This window comes from Schistocerca piceifrons, chromosome X, assembly GCF_021461385.2.
Source record: "Schistocerca piceifrons isolate TAMUIC-IGC-003096 chromosome X, iqSchPice1.1, whole genome shotgun sequence".
Lineage (NCBI taxonomy): Eukaryota > Metazoa > Arthropoda > Insecta > Orthoptera > Acrididae > Schistocerca > Schistocerca piceifrons.
The window spans coordinates 704,346,901-704,370,428 of NC_060149.1; positions in this window are offsets into that span (position 1 = coordinate 704,346,901).

The following is a 23,528-nucleotide window of genomic DNA, read 5'->3' on the forward strand; positions in this document are numbered from 1 at the left end:
GTAGTCTCGAGAAGTACTCTTATCCAGTTTCTTTTGTCCATTGCCTTTTGCGCCTTTTATTAAATGAAGGTCATTTTGCCTCTCAGTTTCGGTAGCTAACGCCCTGCCTGAGGTAATATCAATCTTGAACTTGCCACACTTATTGTATGTATCACTGTATGGATGGTGAAAGCTTAGGCTGAAATCTCTGTTAGAAACATCACGGTAATACCGTTCTTTAACTTGAGGTGTGATCAGTTCCATGCGCTTGGAACAATAGAGTGCATAGTTTTTGCATAGATTAATCTCTGAACTCAGATATTGTCTGTGAGAATGGTCTGCTCTGCTGTAATGACTCCTTTATTTTGGGAAGGAGGCATATGGTTTCGTACCTCTTCTCTTTTCTCTGTTGGTATCTTTAATGTATATTCTTTTCGATCTCTGATATCCTGTTGCGGAGTGACTGATTCTTGTTTCTTTCTCGTAGCTGTTGTAAACCCTCTATTACTAATATCCAAAGTCTTTAAACAAAATACCTTACGCACACGTTTAGCCTTGAGGTGTATTTATTTGATTTTGGATTAGCCGCAACAGTTATAGAACGCTTGGGCTGCTTCATTGATACACATGAAAGTATGAATGTAGTTGTTAGTGTGATTACAGCTCTCCTCACTTTTACTTGGATCGGAAGCTCATCTCAGTTATACACACATCAAAAAAAGTTTTGCATCAGCCCGGTTCCCTGAACTCCTGAAGATAGACATTGCCTGTGGATATTGTATCACAGACACAGTCCCCTTGACTGGTTAGAGATGCCCAAAGATGTAAACAGCCATGTATAAGCAGCGCCTATTAGACGGAGGGGGTCCGACAGCCCACCAGTTCCAGTCAATCTACCAGGAAGGAGGTCACGGCTCGTGTTATCTGTAGTTCAACCATACCTAGACGGTCAATACCGCGGTTCGATAGCGTCCGAATTGGTACATTGTGCCAGGAAGGGCTCTCAACAAGGGAAGTGTCCAGGCGTCTTGGAGTGCACCAAAGCGATGTTGTTGGGATATAGAGGAGATACAGAGAGACAGGAACTGTCGATGAAGCACCTCGCTCAGGCCACCCAAGGGATACTACTGCAGTGGATGACCGCTACCTACGGATTATGGCTCGGAGGAACCCTGACAGCAATGTTCAATAATGCTTTTCGTGCAACCACAGGACGTCAAGTTAAGACTCAAACTGTGTGCAATAGGCTGCATGATGCGCAACTTCACTCCCGACGTCCATGGCGAGGTCCATCTTTGCAACCACGACACCATCCAGCGCGGTACAGATGGGCCCGAAGACATGCCGAATGGACCGCTCAGAAATGGCATCACGTTCTCTTCACAGATGAGTGTCACATATGTCTTCAACCAGAGAATTGTCGGAGACGTGTTTTTGAGGCATCCCGGCCAGCCTGAACGCCTTAGACACACTGTCCAGCGAGTGCAGCAAGGTGGAGGTTACCGCCTGTTTTGGGGTGACATTATGTGGGGCGGACGTACGCCGCTAGTGATCATGGAAAGCGCCGTAACAGCTGTACGATACGTGAATGCCATCCTCTGACCGATAGTGCTACCATATCGACAGCATATTGGCGAGGCATTCGTCTTCATGGACGACAATTGGCGCCCCCATTGGACACATCTAGTAGATTACTTCCTTCAGGACAACGACATCGCTCGGCTAGAGTGGCCAGCATGTTCCCCAGACATGAAACCTATCGAACATACCTGGGATAGATTGAAAAGCGCTGTTTATGGACGACGTGGCCCACCAACCTCTCTGAGGGATCTACGCCGAATCGCCGTTGAGGAGTGGAACAGTCTGGACCAACAGTGCTTTGATGAACTTGTGGATAGTACGCCACGACGAATACAGGCATGTATCAATGCAAGAGGACGTGCTACTGGGTTTTGGAGATACCGGTGTGTACAGCAATCTGGACCATCACCTCTGAAGGTCTCGCTGTATGTTGGTACAACATGCAATGTGTGGTTTTCATGAGCAATTAGAAGGGCGGAAAAGATGTTTATGTCGATATCTATTCCAGTTTTCTGTACAGGTTCCGGAACTCTCGGAACCGAGGTGATGCAAAACCTTTTTTTGATGTGTGTATCTTTGGAAAGGTTTGGTCCATTCATTCCACTTTTTGCGTCCAAACATTAATTTATTTGTTCTACCGACCATAGATGAGTATGGTAAATTGTTCATAATTTTCTCAAAATGTTACAAATAGTGAAACCACTTTCGTTGCCTTGTAGGACACTAGGGCTACAATTTCAGAAACTTGCTGAGTTTTTTAAAGACACGCATAGCTGTAATTACGAAAAATCCGCCCCGATTGCACAAACTACCTGGTGTTTACCTAGGTTTCAGCGTGGGTAACCACGCCTTCTTGAGCTGTGTTTACTTACGGATGGAATTGAAAAGTGAGTCTTTGCCTAACTCCTGAACGAGCCAGGACATGTGCCTGTTTTCACTGTTTAATACAATCCTTTGGTACGAGGTAAAGGATAAGTAGGAGACAAAAAGGTTTGCAAACTTCACTTCCAGCTTACATTCATATTCTATCCAACAGAATGACCTCCTCCATGCAAACCAGCATGGATCCCGAAAACATGATCAGCGAAATTCAACTCAGTTTTCTCACATGACATACTGAAAGTTTTGGATTAAGGCAGTCAGATGGTCAGTATTTCTTGATTTCCGAAAAGAATTTCATTCAGTACCAAGTCTACACTTACCGTCTAAAGTACGATCATATAGGGTATCAAGCGACGTTTGTTATTGTATTGAAGATTTCTTGGTAGGGAGGGCGCAGCATGTTATCTTGGATGGAAAATCATCTTAAGATGTAGAAATAACTTCGGGTGTGGCCCAGGGAAGTGTGCTGGGTACCTTGCTTTGAATTTTGTATATTAAAGACCTTGCAGACAGTATTAATAGTAACCTATGGTTTTTTGCAGATGCCGGCCGGGGTGGCCGAGCGGTTCTAGGCGCTACAGACTGGAACCGCGGGACCGCTACGGTCGCAGGTTCGAATGCTGCCTCGGGCATGGATGTGTGTGAAGTCCTTAGGTTAGTTAGGTTTAAGTAGTTCTAAGTTCTAGGGGACTGATGATCTCAGAAGTTAAGTCCCATAGTGCTCAGAGCCATTTGAACTTTTTTTTTTTTTTTTTTTTTTTGCAGGTGGTGCCATTACCTGTAATGAAGTACTATCTGAAAGAAACTGCATAAATATTTATTCAGAGCTTGATAAAATTTCTGATTGGTGCAAAAATTGGCAAAGTGCTTGAAGCGGTCAGAAACGTAAAGTTTAGCGCTTCACAAAACGAAAATATATAGGCTAGCGTTCTATGACTATAATATTAATGAGTCACAGTTGGAATCAGCCAATTCGTATACATACCTGGATGTAACACTTCGTAGGGATATGAAATAGAATTATTACGTATGTTTTGTCATGAGTAACACAGGTGGTAGACTTCGGTTTGTTGCCAGAATACTTGGAAATGCAATCAATCGACAAAGGAGATTGCTTGAAAATCACTATTGAAACCACTTCTAGAATATTGCTGAAGTGTGTGGGACCCATACCAGATAGTACTAACAGGGGATATTGTACGTACACATGGAAGGACAGCGTGAATGGTCGCAGGATTGTTTCACTTGTGGTAGAGTGTCTCAGAGATGCCTAAGAAACTAAACTGGCAGCTCTTGACGATAGATATAAACTATCCCGAGGAAACCTACTTACAGAGTTTCAACAATCAGTTTTAAATGATGACTCTGAGAGTGTACTACAGCCTCTTGCGTATCGCTCACATAGGGATCGTGAGGAGAAGTCAGATTAATTACTGCACGCACAGAGAAATTTAAACAATCATTCCTCTCGCGCTCCGTACATGATAGGAACAGGAAGGAACCCTAATAACTAATTCAGTGGAACGTACCCTCTGCCACGCACTTCACAGTAGTTTGAAGAGTACAAGAGTAGATTTAGATGTGGATCTAGATGAAGACGTAGATGTAGAAAGCCATGGATCAGGGTGGATCGGGTAGATGCAGTACGGTATTTCTCGATTTACGAAAAGCATTTGACTCAGCACCTAACATATTCTTATTATCAAAGTGAAAACGTAAGGGGTAATAAGTGAAATCCGTGACTGAAGTGAGGATTTTTTAGTTGGGAGGACGCAGCAAGTAATCTTGGATGGAGAGTCATCAACAGACGTATAAGTAAGTTCGGGGGGTATCCCAGGCAAGTGTTTGTGAGCCCCTTGTTGTTCTTCTTGTATACATCTTGTATATTAATGATCTAGTGGACAATATTAATAGTGACTTCACACTTTTAGAAAGTGACACCGTTTTCTGCAATGAAGTACAGTTTGAACGAAGGTGCACAAATATTCAGACAGATCTTGATAATGTTTCAAAGTGGTGCAAACACTGGCAACTTGCTTTAAATGTTCAGAGACATAAAACTGTGTTCTTCACAAAACGAAAAAAAAACATAGTATCCTATGACTATAATATCAGTGAGTCACAGTAGGAATCGGTAAACTCATACAAATACCTAAGTGTCAGGCATTGTAGGAACATGAAATGAAACGATCATGTAGCCAAGTCATAGATAAAACAGGTATCAGACATCGGTTTATTGGTGGACTACTAGGGCAATGCAAACTGTCTACGGATATTGCTTACAAAGCACTCGTGCTACCCATTCTAGACTATCGCTCAAGTGTGTAGGACCCACACCAAACGGGACTAACAGGGGATATTCAGCATATACAGAGAAGGGCAGCACGAATGGTCACAGGTTTGTTTGACCCGTGGGAGTCTGTCAGAGAGATGCTGAAGAAATCGAACTAGCAGACGCCGGAAGATACTTAAACTATCCCGAGAAAGGCTACTTACAAACTTTGAAGAAATGGCTGTAAATGATGCCTCTAGGAATATACTACCACCCCTTACTTATCACTCGCATAGGTCTCATGAGGACAAGACTGAATTAATTACGTGGCGCACAGATGTATTTAGACAGACGTTCTCCTCACGCTCCATACGTGAATGGAACGGAAAAAATCCCTAATAAGAGGTACAATAGGATTGTACCCTCTGCCTTGCAGTTCACAATGGTTTCGAGAGTATGGATGTAGATATAGATGAAGAAACATATCAAAATAGTTGCAAACTGGCACGTGGCATTTATGTGTTTCATTTGCTTTACATTTGATTGCTTCGTGTACGTCCAGTTTTGCTTGGTTCTCCGTATGTGCTTCTTATAGTGGCCTATATTCAGTGTACTTGAATATGATCTCAGAATGACCTGTGTGTGATGTTAGATCATAGTAAATCAACTTCGATTGTTTCTCCTTCAACATACGTTTGTAATTTCTGGCCGAGAAGTCGATCTGTGGGTCATTCTCGTGTAAAAATCAAATCCCGAAACACATTTCATCGAAAAAACTCCAACTACCAAAAAGGAATATTCAAATATCATTTCATTCAGTATCAACTCTGCCCGGGCTTGTCATTTAACTGCCTCCATCCTACGTCCAATGGCTCTGATTAATTTTACGTTGCACACTGGCAAGACCAGTACCACCATCACCACATCATCCTCCTCCTCCTCCTCCTCCTCCGCGTGCTTACTGCGAAATAAATCAGCAGAGAGAACATTAAAATCCATTCCTGTGTTGACAACACTATGATCATCATTTCTTCTATGTTTACGATTGTAGATAATTGCTTCATTTCATTCGCTATACATTTGTTTGCTTCGTTTCATAGTTAATGCTCTATGTTTTCCTCGTTATTCTAATGCAAATAACTTTATTTATCTTCTTTTGCTCCAATCCACAGCATTTCAGGATTAGGGATGATTGTCTCTAATTTCCAAATTCCTTTATCGTTGGTCCATTTCGTCCCCATTTTCATTGTTCTAATCCTGACCTTACTGACTAACATTTGCATTGTTCCATGGTCTCTTCTTCTATCCACTTCTCCAATGGTCTCCACTTCTACCTCCTGGTTGACACCTGTTGTCATACTGTGACTATCAATAAATCCTACTGGTATTTTGATTGTGGGTGTGTCCATTAGTCTATCGTCTGTTTCACTCGCTATTCTTGCTGCACGTATCTCTGCCATTTGACCTTTCAGTTCTACTGTTGTCATCGTTCCAGACATCATTATGCATCCCTCACGAATTCTGTCTTTTTGCTTCTCTGCTATCTTCTTCCATCATATATGTGACATCGAGAAGAGCCAACAACTCTTCTTCTTCATTGTCTGGTACCGTTAGTAATTTTTCCCTAATTCCAAAGGCATTTAACGATCCACAAAATACCAACTTCCGGCATAGCTCGTTCCCAGTATTTCGTTTCATTGAAATATCACTGAAGTATCTGCTAACGTTCCTGGCTGCATGGTATATCATTCTGAGCTGACAACCTCTATGTGAGCTTCTTATTCAATCCATGATACATAATATTTCAATACGAACGCGCACTCGAATTTGTGATATTTTTGCATGTGTCAGAGACTTCTGTTGCCCGTAATGTGGCATCTCCTTGCACATAAGCTCAACGAGTCTATATTTTTCATTTTATTTCCAGTCCTCTGTCAATACACCACGGTAAGAACTTATGAAAACCTCAGGGTTTACTTTGCGCCTTCCAGATACAAATGTACAAAATTGATGATACTGCAGCATAATATTTTTCGCCATGTATGTCATCACAAATGGTTCCACCCTCTGCCTGTAGCGGCTCTTGTGGTATTTCCTCTATTTGTGGCATTTCTTACCTATAACCTCAAATGATTCAATTCAGACCACATACGCTATGTGACCAAAAGTATCCGGACACCTGGCTAAAATGACTTACAAGTTCGTGGCGCCCTCCATTGGTAATGCTGGAATTCAGTATTTTGTTGACCCTCCCTTAGCCTTGATGACAGCTTCCACTCTCACACGCATACATTCAGTCAGGTGCTGGAAGCTTTCTTGGGTAATGGCAGTCCATTTTTCAAAGAGTGCTGCACTGAGGAGAGGTATCGATGTCGGTCGGTGAGGCTTGGCACGAAGTCGGCGTTCCAAAACATCCCAACGGCGTTCTGTAGTGTTCAGGTTCGGACTCTGTGCAGGTCAGTTCATTACAGGCATGTTTTTCATTTTATTTCCAGTCCTCTGTCAATACACCACGGTAAGAACTTATGAAAACCTCAGGGTTTACTTTGCGCCTTCCAGATACAAATGTACAAAATTGATGATACTGCAGCATAATATTTTTCGCCATGTATGTCATCACAAATGGTTCCACCCTCTGCCTGTAGCGGCTCTTGTGGTATTTCCTCTATTTGTGGCATTTCTTACCTATAACCTCAAATGATTCAATTCAGACCACATACGCTATGTGACCAAAAGTATCCGGACACCTGGCTAAAATGACTTACAAGTTCGTGGCGCCCTCCATTGGTAATGCTGGAATTCAGTATTTTGTTGACCCTCCCTTAGCCTTGATGACAGCTTCCACTCTCACACGCATACATTCAGTCAGGTGCTGGAAGCTTTCTTGGGTAATGGCAGTCCATTTTTCAAAGAGTGCTGCACTGAGGAGAGGTATCGATGTCGGTCGGTGAGGCTTGGCACGAAGTCGGCGTTCCAAAACATCCCAACGGCGTTCTGTAGTGTTCAGGTTCGGACTCTGTGCAGGTCAGTTCATTACAGGCATGTTGTTGTTGTGTAACCACTCCGCCACAGGCCGTGCATTATGATCAGGTGCTCGATCGTGTCGAAAGATGCATTCGCCATCCCCGAATTGCTCTTCAACAGTGGGGAGCAAGAATGTGTTTAAAACATCAATGTAGGCCTGTACTGTGATAGTGCCCCTCCATGAAAAACACACTATTGGCACTACACACGCTGGCAGATGACGTTCATCGGGCATTCGCCATACCCACACGCTGCCATGGGATCGCCAAATTGTGTACTGCGATTTGTCACTCCACTCAACGTTTTTCCACTGTTCAATCGTCCAATGTTTACGCTCCTTACGCAAGCGAGGCGTCGTGTGGCATTTACCGGCGTGATATGTGGCTTATGAGCAGGCGCTCGACCATGAAATCCAAGTGTTCTCACCTCCCGCCTAACTGTCATAGTACTTGCAGTGGATCCAGATGCAGTTTGGAATTCCTGTGTGATGGTCTGGATAGATGTCTGCCTATTACATATTACGACCCTCTTTAACTGTTGGCGGTCTCTGTCAGTCAACAGACGAGGACGGCCTGTACGCTTTTGTGCTGTACGTGTCCATTTACGTTTCTACTTCACTATCACATCGCAAACAGTGAACCTAGGGATATTTAGGAGTGAGGAAATCTCGCGTACAGACATTATGACACAAGTGACACCCAATCATCTGACCACGTTCGAAGTCCGTGAGTTCCGCGGAGCGTCCTTCTACTCTCTCACGACGTATCTTGACTACTGAGGTCGCTGATATGGAGTACCTGGCAGTAGGTAGCAGCAAAATGCACTTAATATGAAAAACATATGTTTTTCTGGGTGTCCGGATAATTTTGATCACATAGTGTGTCTTGTATTGTCGGTTCAAAGCCACAATTGTGTGAACGCCCATTATACTGTTGTGGATAAGAAACATCCATGCTCAACACCAGTAAACCGTTATATGCTGACCAAAACCGTGATGACCACTGAAACAATTGATGCCACACGTAAGTAAGTCAATGAAATGCGTTGTATGTCAACACAAGCAATGAAATGTCACTTGTCAACACTACCGTCGGTGAAGTAGAACATAACACACTGACGGTGAACCTACTAATAACAAATAACACACTGACGGTGAACCTACTAATAACAAATTAACTAGATGTAATCTAAGAGCATTTTGAACATCCCGTGTAAGAGTTCCGTGTAGTAAGCTGGTACTCTGTTCCTGTGTTTTCCCACCGGCCGTTGTGGCCTAGCGGTTCTAGGCGCTTCAGTCCGAAACCGCGCTGCTGCTACGGTCGCAGGTTCGAATCCTGCCTCGGGCATGGATGTGTGTGCTGTGCTTAGGTTAGTTATGTTTAAGTAGTTCTAAGTCTAGGGGACTGATGACCTCAGATGTTCAGTCCCATAGTGCTCAGAGCCATTTGAACCATTTGTGTTTTCCCCACAATTAATGTGCTATGAAGTGCTGTAGAAAACTGGCACGGATCGAGGATTCGGTTCTGGTGTGTGTGTGTGTGTGTGTGTGTGTGTGTGTGTGTGTGTGTGTTTGTGTGTTGGGGGGGGGGGGACGGGGAGGCAGGGGAAGGGACTTCTCTGTTTCCTCCCCCTTGCCAAATACGCCATCTGTTTGCAAGCATCTGGTCATCACTATGCAATGCAAAATTGGCCACAAGATGTCACGAGAAGTAGAATTGCCAGTGTAAAAAAAGGCAGTTTTGCGTTGGTAGCATAGAAGCAGTAACACAGAATGGGTCTGTCAGGAGACCTCAGTCACTGTGAAGGGCTATTAGTTATCGGTTGTCACCTGAGTAACGAATCCATCAGGGATATTTCCGGTGTAGGCGATGGGACTGTGAAATGGAAACGCAATGGAACAACCACAGATAAACCAAGACTTGGCAGCCACACGTAATGACAGACAGGGTCCGTCGATAAGTGCGGAGGATGGTTGTAGAAAATCGCATGAAGTCAGAGTAAGGTATCACTTGTGAGTTCCAAAGTGCTACCAGCAATCCAACCAGCACAACGACTGCACGTAGAGTGTTCAAAAGATGGGGTACGATGATCGAACAGCTCCTCATAAGCTACACATTTCTGTAGTCAGTGCTAAACGACGCTTGAGGTCACGTGAAGAGCAACGCCACTGGACAGTGGTAACTGGAAATTAGTGATGAATCGTGCTATACCCTGTGGCATTCCGATGGAAGTGTTTGGGTTTGGCGAATATCCAGAGAGTGTTACCTGCCATCATACATAGTGCCAACACTGAAGTACGCAGGAGATGGTGTTACGGTATCAGGGTGTTTCTCACGATTAGGGTGTGGTACGCTAATTGTGGGCGAAGGATATGAAAACATTTTATAGAATTGTGTACCACATGCATTAGAGGAAAAGTTCGGAGGCGATAATTGTTTGTATCAGCATAACAATGCTCCCCGTCATAAATCAGCATCTGTGAGACAATGATTTGTGTACAATAATACTCCTGAAATGGACTGGCCTGCGCAGAGTCCCAATTTGAACCAAATGTAACGCCTTTGGCATGAGGTAGAACGTAGATTTCGCTACAGATTCCAGCGTCTAAGGTCACTACCTTGCCTGGTTTCGGATCTTCAGGAAGACTTGCCTGGCATTCCTCTATAGATATTTAGACGTCTCATCCAGAGTTTCCCGGCAGATTTCAAGCCGTCATAAAGCCGAAGGGTGGACACACCTCATATTAACGTCCACTAATATGTGTCCTGATAGTCTTGATCAGTGTATTGACTGCCGTCACAGTCGCTTATATCATAACACAGATGCCTACTATTTGAGTAGTAATAGCAATAAAATATATTAAACGTTTTAATATAGTTTTACCCTAATGTCCAATGTCCAAGAAATTACACATGCACCTGTTGGAAACTGAGCTGAACCATGTCCATACAATATATATTACCTTTTTGGTAAAACCTGGTTAGAAGCAGGCTTGGACTGAGTATACACAAAACTGGCTTGTGCGATGCTGCTATAAAATGGTTGATCATGCGTGTGTGTGAAGCCGGAAGTTACATGCGTCGCCGCTATTACGAGCAGGATTTGAAGAGCACGATTCGTGCGACTTTTTTAATAGGGAGACTGCGACGTGAATGAGCGGCAATGGGTTTATTTCCTTTTGGGGCCAATGGCAGTGGAGCAGCGAGACGGCTGCGCAGGTCGGCGAGTTCAAATGTATTCCGGACTGAGTCATTAGTATTCACGGGCGGGCGCAGCGTTGCGCAAGGCGGTGGTTCCAGTCCACATAACGCCGTCTAGACTCGAGATTCTTGACAGCGGCTCGGGGCGGCTCCCCGGGTACACACATATATATGTAATGGCTGATACTTCGTTAGCCCAGATCTAAAAACAATACTCTTGTTGAGTTGTATATATTAAGCAAATAGAACGGTCCACTCTTTTTTATTCATGATGTTTTGAGGACACCGCGGCTGTTTACGTGCGTATCGGCATTAGGCTCACTTCTTGAAGCACTATTTTCTTTCATTGTAACTTCTTTCCAAGATGGGACTATCGTCAGACGAAAGCGAGGATTTATCGTACAAATTTCACATTTCTTTCCTAAATACAGCAGATTATTCATGAATTTCTGGATCACAAAAGCTTTTATATGACATTCAGGGTCTTTAGATTTTAGTTTCTTGTAAAAAAAGATTTTGCTTTGTACATTATAGCACAGAGATCTACATCATTGATATGCGACATGGAGTACTACGAAATTAATACTGCATGATGAAGCCAATGGTAAGACACTAAATCTTTCAGAACAACTGGAGATAAACCTCCATAAAATCAAAAAACGAGAATCTACGCTAAATATACATACAAATTTCGCAAGTCACAGTTATTTCAGTAATTTAAAGACGTATTCTAAAGTTATTCTCTGCATATGTAAACTGTTTAATAATTATGTATCTGACACTACGAATAAATTCATCAGTGTTTACAAAAGTGTGTATGAAAATGTGCCTCTTGAGTGAAGTGATGGAGAAACCAATGTATAATGGTGTTAAAAAGTTAAAAACGCTTTTCTTGGGTTATGTGATAAGTAAACACTGTTCATTTTTTCCCACTGCTTCGCACATATTTTCTGCATTTGACTTACAAAATTCATAACCTAACATCAAACTTTTTCATGACAGGAACATGCATTTCACCTCATTCAAGAGCAAAAATAAAACGCGTATTAAGACAACTTACACCTGAGGATGGACCCACAAGGTTCCAAATGCATGGTGTGTTTAATAAAACACGAAAATTTGTGTCTGAAGGCGGTTTTTAATTCATACTTCCATTGTTGTGAATACAGTCACGTTTGCAGCTGCGAAATATGGATAAAATTAAAGTTGTATATTTTTTATATGTGTATATAAAAACTGGATCCTTTGTATGTAACTAGTTCTGATTTTTTGAGGTACCTTAGCTACTATTAAGAAATACTTTATTTCCACGACAGGTCATTTCAATGAAAGTCTTGAGTTGACATGCCTTATACCGTAACAGAGACGTACATTAATAAAAGCAGCTATCGCTACGTGAAAAGAACATTTAAAACATTAGGGTATGTTAATAATTTTTACTTTTGGACCGCTCAAGTACAACTGAATGAAACACAGTTTTCGTGCCATATGTGTTTCGGTTTTATTTTTTGCAAGGCATCGTTACATTACAATTCTCACACGTGTCTATGACTTTTATGAGTGGTTTGGTAAATGTGAAAAAGGTCTCAGTAGCGTGTGGCTATATGCCAAGCCTTTTATGACAGAATAATAACCAGTACAAGTGCCACTGTAGCATAGTAATGGAGCGACAAGCCGAAGTGAGCCAGTTATGCACTATACAGGGTGAGTCACTAACTATTGCCACCAAGAATAACTCCAAAAGTATAATAGGAGCTGAAACGTTAGTGGAACAAATGTTGCATGGGACAACGGTGCCGTAATATGACGTTGGTTTTTTGTTGCTAGGTGGGGTCGCATCAAAGATATGAAGGTCAACTTTGTTTTTTTAAATGGGATGCTATAGTTTGGTACTTATTTTCTGATAGCGACTATCGAGACGAATCCAATGATTTGTAACGGTAAGGTCTTTGAAGGTCAACTAAGGTCACAAAGGTGGCATGAACGTCCATTTACAGAAGGTGTTCGAAGTGATGACCATTGGTATCAATGCAGTGCTGCAATCTTCTTATGATGGATTGAGTGGTATTCCTTATCACATCGGCACTTATAGAAGCACATGCTCTGACAATTCTCTCTCGCATATCTTCAGGTGTAGTTGGAGCGTCTTTATGAACAATATCTTTTACGAATCCCCACAAGAAAAAATCCAGGGGCTTCAAGTCTGGCGAACGAGCCGGCCACGACACATCTCCGCCTCCAATCCAGCGGGAATTGTCTCTGCAACTCATTTCTAGCCACCAGCGAAAAATGTGCCGGACACCCATCGTGTTGATACCACATTCTGTTCCTTGGTCCTAAAGGTATTTCTTCCAATAACAGACCTAATGTTTCTTGCAAGAAAGTGGTGTACTTCCTACCATTAAGATTTCCTTCGATGAAATAGGGGCCTTTAATTCTGTCCTCCAGAATTCCACACCGTACATTCACCGACCACGGTTTTTGGTGTGCAACTTGCCGCAGCCAACATGGATTTTCAGGTGCCCAGTATTGCATGTTATGTAAATTAACATTTCCATGGTTCATGAATGTAGCCTCATCAGTAAATAAAATCAAATTAATAAATGTGTCATTCCTCTGAATCTTAATTTGAGCCCATTGGCACAATTCAGTGCGACGCATACAATCCGTACCAGTTAATTCTTGGTGGAGACTGATATGGTAGGGTTGATATTTATGGCCATGCAGAACACGAACAACACTACTCTGGTTCATGCCAGATTCCCCTGCGATTTGATGCGAACTAACACAAGGATCTCGAACCACAGTGGCAAGAGTAACAATTTCCGTTTCCTCTTTAGTAACTTTCATCTGCCGGATATGTTTCCGTTGCGTTAAAGATCGAGTCGTTCTCAGTTTATCATAGACATATTTAAATGTACAACGTTTCGGGTGAGTACGTTGAGGATATGTTTCAGCTAATAAGTCTCTAGCTCTCACTGAATTTCGTTGGCATTCTCCATAAATGAGAAGAATATTGGCTTGTTCTTTGAAGGAATACATCATTTACATTCGCTTGATTCGACCTTACTAGTATTACCGTTCCTATTAGTGTTGTATTGCGAAACCGTCGAATGATGTTTACATGTGAATGGCATGTTAGATTGGCACGCCGTATTCGGCGAATATTTAGTATTTCCACCATATATGAGAGAGAATTGTCAGAGCATGTGCTTTGATGAATGCCGATGTGATAAGGAATACCACTCAATCCATCATAAGAAGATCGAAGCACTGCATTGATACCAATTGTCATCACTTCGAACATCTTCTGTAAATGGACGTTCATGCCATCTTTTTGACCTTTAAAGACCTTACTGTTACACATCATTGGATTCGTCTCTATAGCCGCTATCAGAAAATAAGTATCAAAATATAGCGCCCCACTTAAAAAAACAAAGTTGACCTTTATATCGCTAACGTGACCCCAACTTGCAACCAAAAACCAACCTCATATTATGGCCCCATTGTACCATGCAACATTTGTCCCACAAACTTGTCAGCTCCTATTATACTTTCAGAGTTCTAGGTGGCAATAGTTAGTGACACACCCTGAATAATCAAAAGTACCTAGACACTTTCTTGTAATGCGGAACTGACGACCCGATATCACAAGAGGTTGATTCCCCAGAAGAAAAGCATGTTGTCAATAGAGACACAGTAACAGCAAAAAGTGTGGGTCAGGAGACCTCAATGGCTTCGAACGCGGACTAGTCACTGGGTGTCACCAGAGTAACAAATGCATCAGGGATATTGCAAGCCTTCTGGAGTTGCTCAACTGGACTGCTGGTGACGTAATTGTGAAGTGGAAACGTGAAGGAACGACCACAGCTAAACCAAGATCAGGCAGGCCTCATGTCTTGACGGACAAGGTACATAGAGCATTGAGGAGGTGGTTGTAAAAAACAGCGAAGGAGAGAACCATCGTGAGTTCCAAAGTGCTAGCAAAAATCCAACTAGCACGAGGACTGTGCACAAGGAGTTAAAAAAAAGAAGGGGTGCGATGGTCGAGCAGCTACTCATGAGCCATACATTTGTGTTGTCAACACTAAGCGACACTTGAGAGTGGGTCAAGAGCGACGCCATTGGACAGTGGATGATTTGAAACGAATAATTTGGAGTGATGAATGACGCTATACCTCGTAGCAATCCGATAGAAGTATTTCGGTGTGCTCCAGGCTTGTAAGTTTCTTGCAGTTCCAACCTCTCCTGCTCACCAGGATCGCCTTTTTTCCCACCGTCCCCGGGCTGTGTTGCCGTTTGGGATCCGTGTGCAACGTGTGCTAGAGTCCCTCGGTGTGGAGTCTGTACTACCCCAAATCCAAGGTTTTAACCGCCTGCTGCCCTGGTTACTGGAGAGGCCCAGAGTGATTTTAGATTTGGTGCGGTACAGGAGAGATAGCACTCCCGCTTCCGTTTTTCATGGGGTCTTTTCTACCGTTTTATCTGAGCACCACGACTATGTAGCTGTTTTTACGGATGGGTCGAAGCAGGGTGACTCTGTTGGTTGCTCTGTCGTCTTCCTGGATCGTGTCCTCAAGGTCAGACTGCCTCCAGAGTTTACCATCTTTGACTCAGAATTGTATGCCATCTTGCGGGCATTGGAGCAGATGAGACTTTCCCCTAGTGGTAGATTTCTCGTCTGTTCAGATTCTTTGAGCGCCCTTTACTCTCTCCAGCGTTTGTGCCCACCACATAAAGGAACCCAGACTATACACGACGCCCTCCTCCAACTACAGCGACTGGGGAAGCAGGTATCTTTCTGCTGGGTACCAGGGGATGCGGGAATTCTGGGGAACGAAAAGGCTGATCGAGCAGCCAAGGTGGCGTGTCGTGACCGTCAGGTCTTTCAATCTGCTATCCCATTGCATGCCCTCACCTCGCTGTTGAGGTATAAAGTCCTGTGTCGTTGGGAACATGAGTGGCTAGAAGAGACCGACAACAAGCTCCGTGTGATCAAGCCCACAACTCGGCCGTGGCGTACTTCCTTCCAGCCACGTCGACCGGACGAGGTCATCCTTACTCGTCTTCGCATCGGCCACAGCCCTATGACGCATGGATTTTTACTGCGGCGAGAAGACCCTCCGATGTGTGGTGCTTGTGGCGTGTAGATCACGGTGCACCACATTTTATTGGACTGCATTTTATTTGCTGACCAGCGGACTGCAGCGGATTTTCCGGCGGATCTGCAGTCTATTTTATGCAATGCTCAAACGAATGTGGTTCGAGTTTTAAAGTTCTGTAAATTGTCCCACATTTTTAACAAGATTTTGGGGAGATCTTTTTAATGTGTCAACGGGGTGGCTGGCTCACCCAAATTTTTTCGTAAGTGGTCAGCCAGTCTCATTTCCCTGTGCTGTTCTTTTAGCTCCTTTGTGGTTTGTTTTCGCTCTTTTAGTTTCTTGATTGGCTATCTTGCCTCCTCATTGGTTTTAGTGCATGTGAGAGTGCCTGTGCGATAGTCATTGTGTGGTCGTTTTGTGTGCATGCGCGTACGACAGTTTTCGTTCTTATCCACATTCGTTTGTTTTCATGGATGCCAGGGCTCTGATAACCTCACCGTTGGGCGCCCATAAGATCCCCAAATCACACATTTCGGTCTACTGAATGCTTGGAGAACGTTACCTGCTATCACATGTAGTACCAACAGTGAAGTACAGAGAAGGTGGTGTTACGATATCGGGGTGTTTTTCGTAGTTAAAGTGTGGTCCCCTTAATGCAGTTAAGAAACCGCTAAATGCAGAAGGATATGAAAACATTTTACAAAATTGTATACTGCATACAGTTGAGGAACAGTTCTGAGACGATAACACTTTGTATCTGCATGACAATGCACCATGTCATAAAGTAGCATCCGTGAAACAACGATTTGTGGACAGTAATACACCTGAAATGAACGAGACTGCGCAGAGTTCCAACTTGAACCTAAGGGGACACCTTTGTGATGAGCCATAACGTAGATTTCGCTACAGACTCTAGCTTCCATCATTACCTTCTCTGGAAATTCGTAATTTGTGATAAGGTCTTATGGGACCAAACTGCGGAGGTCATCGGTCCGTAAACTTACGCACTACTTAACCCAACTTAAACTAACTTATACTAAGGACAACCCACACAACCATGTCCGAGGGAGGACTCGAACCTCCGACGGGGTGAGCCGCTCGGGCCGTCACAAGGTGCTTTTGACCGCGTGGCTACCCCGCGCGGCTACCTTCTCCTCCACAGACATTCAGAAACCTCTCATAGAAAGTGTCCACAGCAGATGTCAAGGCGTTATAAAGCGGAAGAGTGGACTCATCCCATATTAATATCCATTCGCTGGTGTCCGAATACTTTTGATTTTGTTACATAGAAGGAAGGAGTGAATGGTCACCGGCTTATTTCACTGGGGAGAGAGTGCACGGAAATGTTAAGAAATCTCAACTAGCGGACACTCGAAAATATACGCTGGGCATCTCGCGAGAACCAACGTAGCACACTTCGAGTCAGAAACTAGTCGTATTAATCAGCCTCGTAGGTCTGTATCCTGCAAACACAGATTGGGAAATAAGACCTTGTACTGATGAGTACAACCGGGCGTTCCTCCTTTCTTCCTTTCTTCTGTCTGCGAATAGAACGTGAAGAAACCTTAATGCGTGCTACTGTGTCACACAGCACATAGTTCGCAGAGTATACAGGCACGGATAAGGGGGGGGGGGGGGGGGTGTCACGTGTTCCCATCTCTCTCCAAAGAATATTTTCTTTGTAGTGTTTATATATTTTTATAAACCAATTTCCAAATTTTTCAGCTACTTATCGGAAGACAGAGCGGCATCAATACTAAGAGTTTGGAAAAAGCTAAGAATTCTGGAAAATTACAAGCTGTGCTTCACACAGAATGGTTTTGCGTTGCGTGTTTGACTGATAGTCCAAGTTGATAGGCTTTCGACCAGACAGTACATCCAGCTAAATGCAACCATCCCCACTGACAGAACAGGCAGAGCACACGAAGTTTAGTAAGGTCAAACGGAAAGGGAGAGATCCGGGAAAAAAATCAAACGACTGGCTTTCTCGAACATAGGCAGAAACAGCATCCTCTCCTCTCTCCCAAATTACCCCGCTTGCGTAGCTATAGTCTGAAGCCCTGTGTTCACAATCAAAGCACTAAGTGAAATACTAGTAGTAGTGAGTGCACACTCCGATTTTATATTCTGTAAATTATGACTTGTCAAAGTATTTCCAATTTCTTATTATTCTTACTTTTAAATCAACCGAATGACACATTTACTTCTCAAAATTGAGGGGAAAAGCTTTTCAGATGGTGCATTTCTCTAAACTGTAATTGCTTTAGCATTATGCTAAAGACATACATTAAGGTACTGTTACATTCAAACGTCTATACTTGTTATGAATTGGAGTCCCCCACCGAACTTTTCTGTCTGTAAGTGAAGAGTGATCTCAGGAACTACTGTAGGGATTTTGATACGGTTTTCCTTAACAGACAGACTGATTCACGGTGAAGGTTTGTGTATAACTTTTATAATTATATTAATGATGACTGTGTGATACATGTATTGTTACCTTTTCCATATTGAACTGGCGGTTGGCGTGACATCTAATGGCATTGATGGGAGCTATGACATGGTCAGCTACAGAGGAGGCGGAGTTTGGCAGAAAAAGCAGTAAACAGCCGCCGAAACTCCAGAGAGCGGCGAAGCTTAACCAGAATCTATACCCCTACCCATATCCTCCATATACGTTCTAAAGTACCTCGCCGCTGTCTGTAAGTGAAAGCTAATCTCAGGAGCCACTGTTGGATATTTTGATACGGTTTTCATCAATAGATAGAATGATTTACAAGGAAGGATTACGTACATAATTCATTACCTTAACACGAAGCAAGTCGTCCGTCTAGAGATACGGCGAGGACGGGGCAGGTCGCTAGTTTTATACATTTTATTGTTATTACTTTTGAAATCCTAGGTATCTGTGGCACGTTAAATGTGGGGATGGAGGGCGCTGATTGTATTTACAGAGTGAGAAGGTAAAAAACTGTTATCGACCTAGAACCGAACTCTGGATACCCAGCTGTGAGTATAGATAGTGTGAATGTAGACGTTTGTGGGAAGAAATTGACCTTTTCCTTTTCAGAGGCACCATTCCCTACGTTGACTTTTCGGGAAACTTCAGTGTGGTTGCCTCGATCCCTGAGCAACCTCTTTCACTGGTTGTTATATGCATTACCAGGGTCACATGAATGGGTGATGGCGAAATGTGCAGCAATTGTGCAGAACAGGAAATGAGAAAGTCACGCGTATGTCTGCCTGAAACGTGACGTATGGAGGAGTGGTTGCGTTGTTTCGTAAAATGATGCGCGCTGCACTCACGCTCGCCGTAAACACAGACGGACGACGCGCGTGGAGCTGACGCGGCAGCGATACGCGGTGCTGCCTGGCGAGGTCTTATCTCGCCTTATCCCGTCTTCCACTTGTCGCAAATTGTTCAGATAAGTCGTCTTCCTACTCATTCAGCAGTTAATTCGAGATATTGAGCTTACGTTCAGAAATTTGTGGAACGTCACTAAGCTCATTTCCGTTGGCGGTTTATATATCTAAGGTATGCTTTTTGAATTTTATAAGATTTACTGTACCATTAACTAGTTTTGCAAATAACAGAAATTTAGGCATAGGTTAACGAAATGCGTACGAAACGAAAAGTCGCCGTATTTTAAGTTACTCATATTGGTTTGCATCCCGATTTTCGTGAGAAATTCGTTTTGATAATGTAAATTCTAGCCAGCTTACACGCACACACACACACACACACACACACACACACACACACACACACACACACATACACACATACACTCTATATTTAGCTGCAGTTGCTTTTACGGTAAAGAAACGCTGAACTTTAATTGAAAGAACAGGATGAAGCTAGATTAAAGTTTCGCTTTACCAAAACTACGGTTCGGCAGTTTTAGTACAGTACCTAAATGACGTAGTAAATGGTAGGATTGCCGATAATATAGGTAGCACATGTAGGAAAAGAAACATAAGTGAATGTGTGAGAGAAGACGTAGGACCGAAGACTTCTCCTTGTTTTTTTTTGTTTTTTGTTTCGCACATACTTAGAATCGCACATCGTTCAGTATTAGTCCATTGTGTCCTTACAAAATCTAAATTCCATTCTATAAGTAATAAAAATTAGCTACTCGTGTAACTTCTGGTTCTTTTATGGAACAAAAGCAATCCATTGATGCGATGCGAATGTAGTTTACATGTACAAACAGAAAAAAGATCTATATAATTATTGTTATTTTGTACTCAATAGAACGTTCTTCATCATGATCAAGGGAATGAGTTTCCTTTATTACTGATAAGTGCGGAAGTTGTTTAACAATAACAAAAACATGTTTTACATTAAGTTCGAGGAAGTATTGTTTTTGTTTCGCTTTTTTTTAATGTTACCTTTTTTTGAGGAAATTACGTTTTCTGGTGCTGTTTGAGAAATCTGTATTTTTTTGTAATTCGTACTACAGCATCCCACTGTGTTACGTTAAAAAATCCATAAATTTCAAATAAACCCTGAATTGAACTTTGAAAATTTCAGTTTTGCTATAAAAACTGTTTATTTTTAATTTACAGACAGGAGGATAACTATGTAGAACAAAAATGTCCCATACAGGGCATTCCATGAACTATAGTAATGTGAAGATTCTGGCATCCACCTCTTCTTTTTGGGATTCTGTCTTCAAGGAAGCTATAGAGATTAGATTAGCTGATAATTTAATAAACAGAGATAATGGTTTTAATTTGCACAAAGCATGAATTCCGGCCCTTTGGACAGTTAAACTGCAGAGAAGTCGTCATGGTGCCATCGCTGCCGAACATACATCGAAAACGGAATGGAATGTCTGTACGCCTTCGCCACAGGCGGCGCCTGTGTAAGTTTCTCTCTCTGCTGCTGACCAGCGTTTGTAACTTACAGGCGCGAACCGCCGCGGTGGAGCATATAGGCGCGTGGCACCTTGTCAGTCTTGCGACTTACTCTGAAGATGGCCGGACGATATGCAGCCGAAATATCAGTAGAAGAAATTTTATTTGCGTGGTTGCATTTCCGAAATCTGATGGACTGTTCCGTAGGTTACGCGGGCCTTTATATATCTTCATTCAGTTTGTAGACGGTTCACCGCTTCTGCTTGGTAGGTGATTTTAGTAAGACATTCTCACATATACAAACAGAGCGATTGAAATGAGGTAATGCCCGCTAGGTATGTGACACATCTAATTCAGAGGTAACGTGGTTACGATCTTAACTGAACAAGGCTACTAGGAAAAACTGCTGTATTCTACGCTCACTTAACGGTAGCCTACGGTAGTTTTACAACTCCAAGCTAGATATTACACTTTGCCACATTGCGATCTCTTACATGAGACATATTAAACTGCAGAATTATATGCCCTCTAGTTGTACGGCTAACTCTAAAATGGTTCAAATGGCTCTGAGCACTATGCGACTTAACTTCTGAGGTCATCAGTCGCCTAGAACTTAAAACTAATTAAACCTAACGAACCTAAGGACATCACACACATCCATGCCCGAGGCAGGATTCGAACCTGCGACCGTAGCGGTCGCTCGGTTCCAGACTGTAGCGCCTAGAACCGCACGGCCACTCCGGCCGGCGGCTAACTCTAAAATATTTCTGTTTGCTGATGACACTAGCTTGGTAGTAAAGGATGTTGTGTGCAAATTGGTTAGGTTTCAGATAGTGCAGTTCATGACATAAGTTCATGGCTTGTAGAAAATAAACTAACGCTAATTACAGTAAGATTCAGTTTTTACAGTTTCTAGCACACAGTTCAACTAAACTCGACGTTTTAATTTCACAGAATGGGCTTATGATTAGCGAAACTGAACATTTCAGATTTCTAGGTGTTCAGATAGAGAGTAAACTGTCGTGGAAAGCCCACGTTCAGGATTTGTTCAAAGACTTAATGCTGCCATTTTTACTATTCGAACGGTATCTGAAGTAAGTGATTGTACAACACGAAAATTCGTCTCCTTTGCTTATTTTCGTTCACTCATGTCGTTTGGTATTATATTTTGGGTTAACTCTTCCCATTCAAAAAGGGTATCTTTGGCTCAGAAACGGGCGGTTCGGGCAATAAGTGGTGTAAGTTCACGAACCTCTTGGCGATCCCTGTTCACTAGTCTGAGTATTTTGACATTTACCTCTCAATATTTATATTCTTTACTCTCATTTCTTATTAACAATATCAGCTTATTCCCAAGAATAAGCAGCTTTCACTCAGTTAATACTTGGTGGAAATCCAACCTGCATTTTGATCGAACTTCTTTAACTCTTGTGCAGAAAGGTGTGCAGTATACTGCTGCATCTATTTTCAATAAGCTACCACAAGAATTCAAAAATCTTATTAGTAATCCACGCGCTTTGAAATCGTAACTGAAGAGTTTCCACGTGGGTCACTCCTTCTATTCTGTCGAGGAGTTCCTTGCAAAATTAAGCTTATTCTTATGTTGTATTGTTGATTGCCTTTATTTAAACTTATGGCTTGATTTTTTTGGGTTCATAAACATTTTATTTTTAATTGTTATTACTTTTACGTTGTAATTTCATGTACTGACATGTTCCATGACCTTGGTGATTTGCTCCTCAATTTGGTCCTACAGAACATGACGTGTAAGTAAATGAAATTAATCGCGAATAAGGTAGATGCCAGACTAAGTTTTATTGGCAGAATCGTCAGGAAATGTAGTCCATCCACAAAAGTAGTAGTTTACAAAACAATAGGAGCAATACATGAATATTGGTCGTAAATCAGGCATCGGTACGAAATGGGATTGATGGAGGAATTAGGGAAGATTCAAGGAAAAGCACCACATTTCGTTACAGATTCATTTAGTAAGCGTGAAAGCGTCATGGTGATGCTCAACCGTCTCCAGTGGTAGAAGCTGCAAGAGAGGTGTTCTACATCCCAATCTGGTTTACGTCAAAGTTCCTAGAAGAGGCAACCGATTTATTAGTCGCCCCTACGTATGTCTCCCGAAAACAAAATAAAGATAAAATTAAAGAGATTCGAGCCCACATAGAGGTTTACCAGCAATCGTTCTTCCCATGAACCACTCGCTGTGGGCACAGAAAAAGTGGGAAGTGACACTCGTACACATTGTACCCTCCGCCACTCGACGTGAGGTGGCTTGCGGAGTATAGATGTAGATGTACGTAGATGTAGATGAAAAATTTAGACTTCAAATAATGGACGTCAACATAAAGGGGATGGAGGAGGGGTTAGATTCTATAAACGTAAGTTATAACGCAATTCCTAACGTCATAGTGTTAGTCCACCGCGACCAACCACATAGTGCTAGAATTGACTAAACGAGAGGTTTGCCGGAATCACGGGAATCATTTCTAGAGGAGCATGAGACTCCTGTAATGAATAAAAGCCCCGCCTCCCCCCCCCCCCCCCCCCGCCATTTGCACGCATGTGTTTCTAATAGATTTGTACCAAATATAATAATACTCCGCACTAAAGTCCGTAACT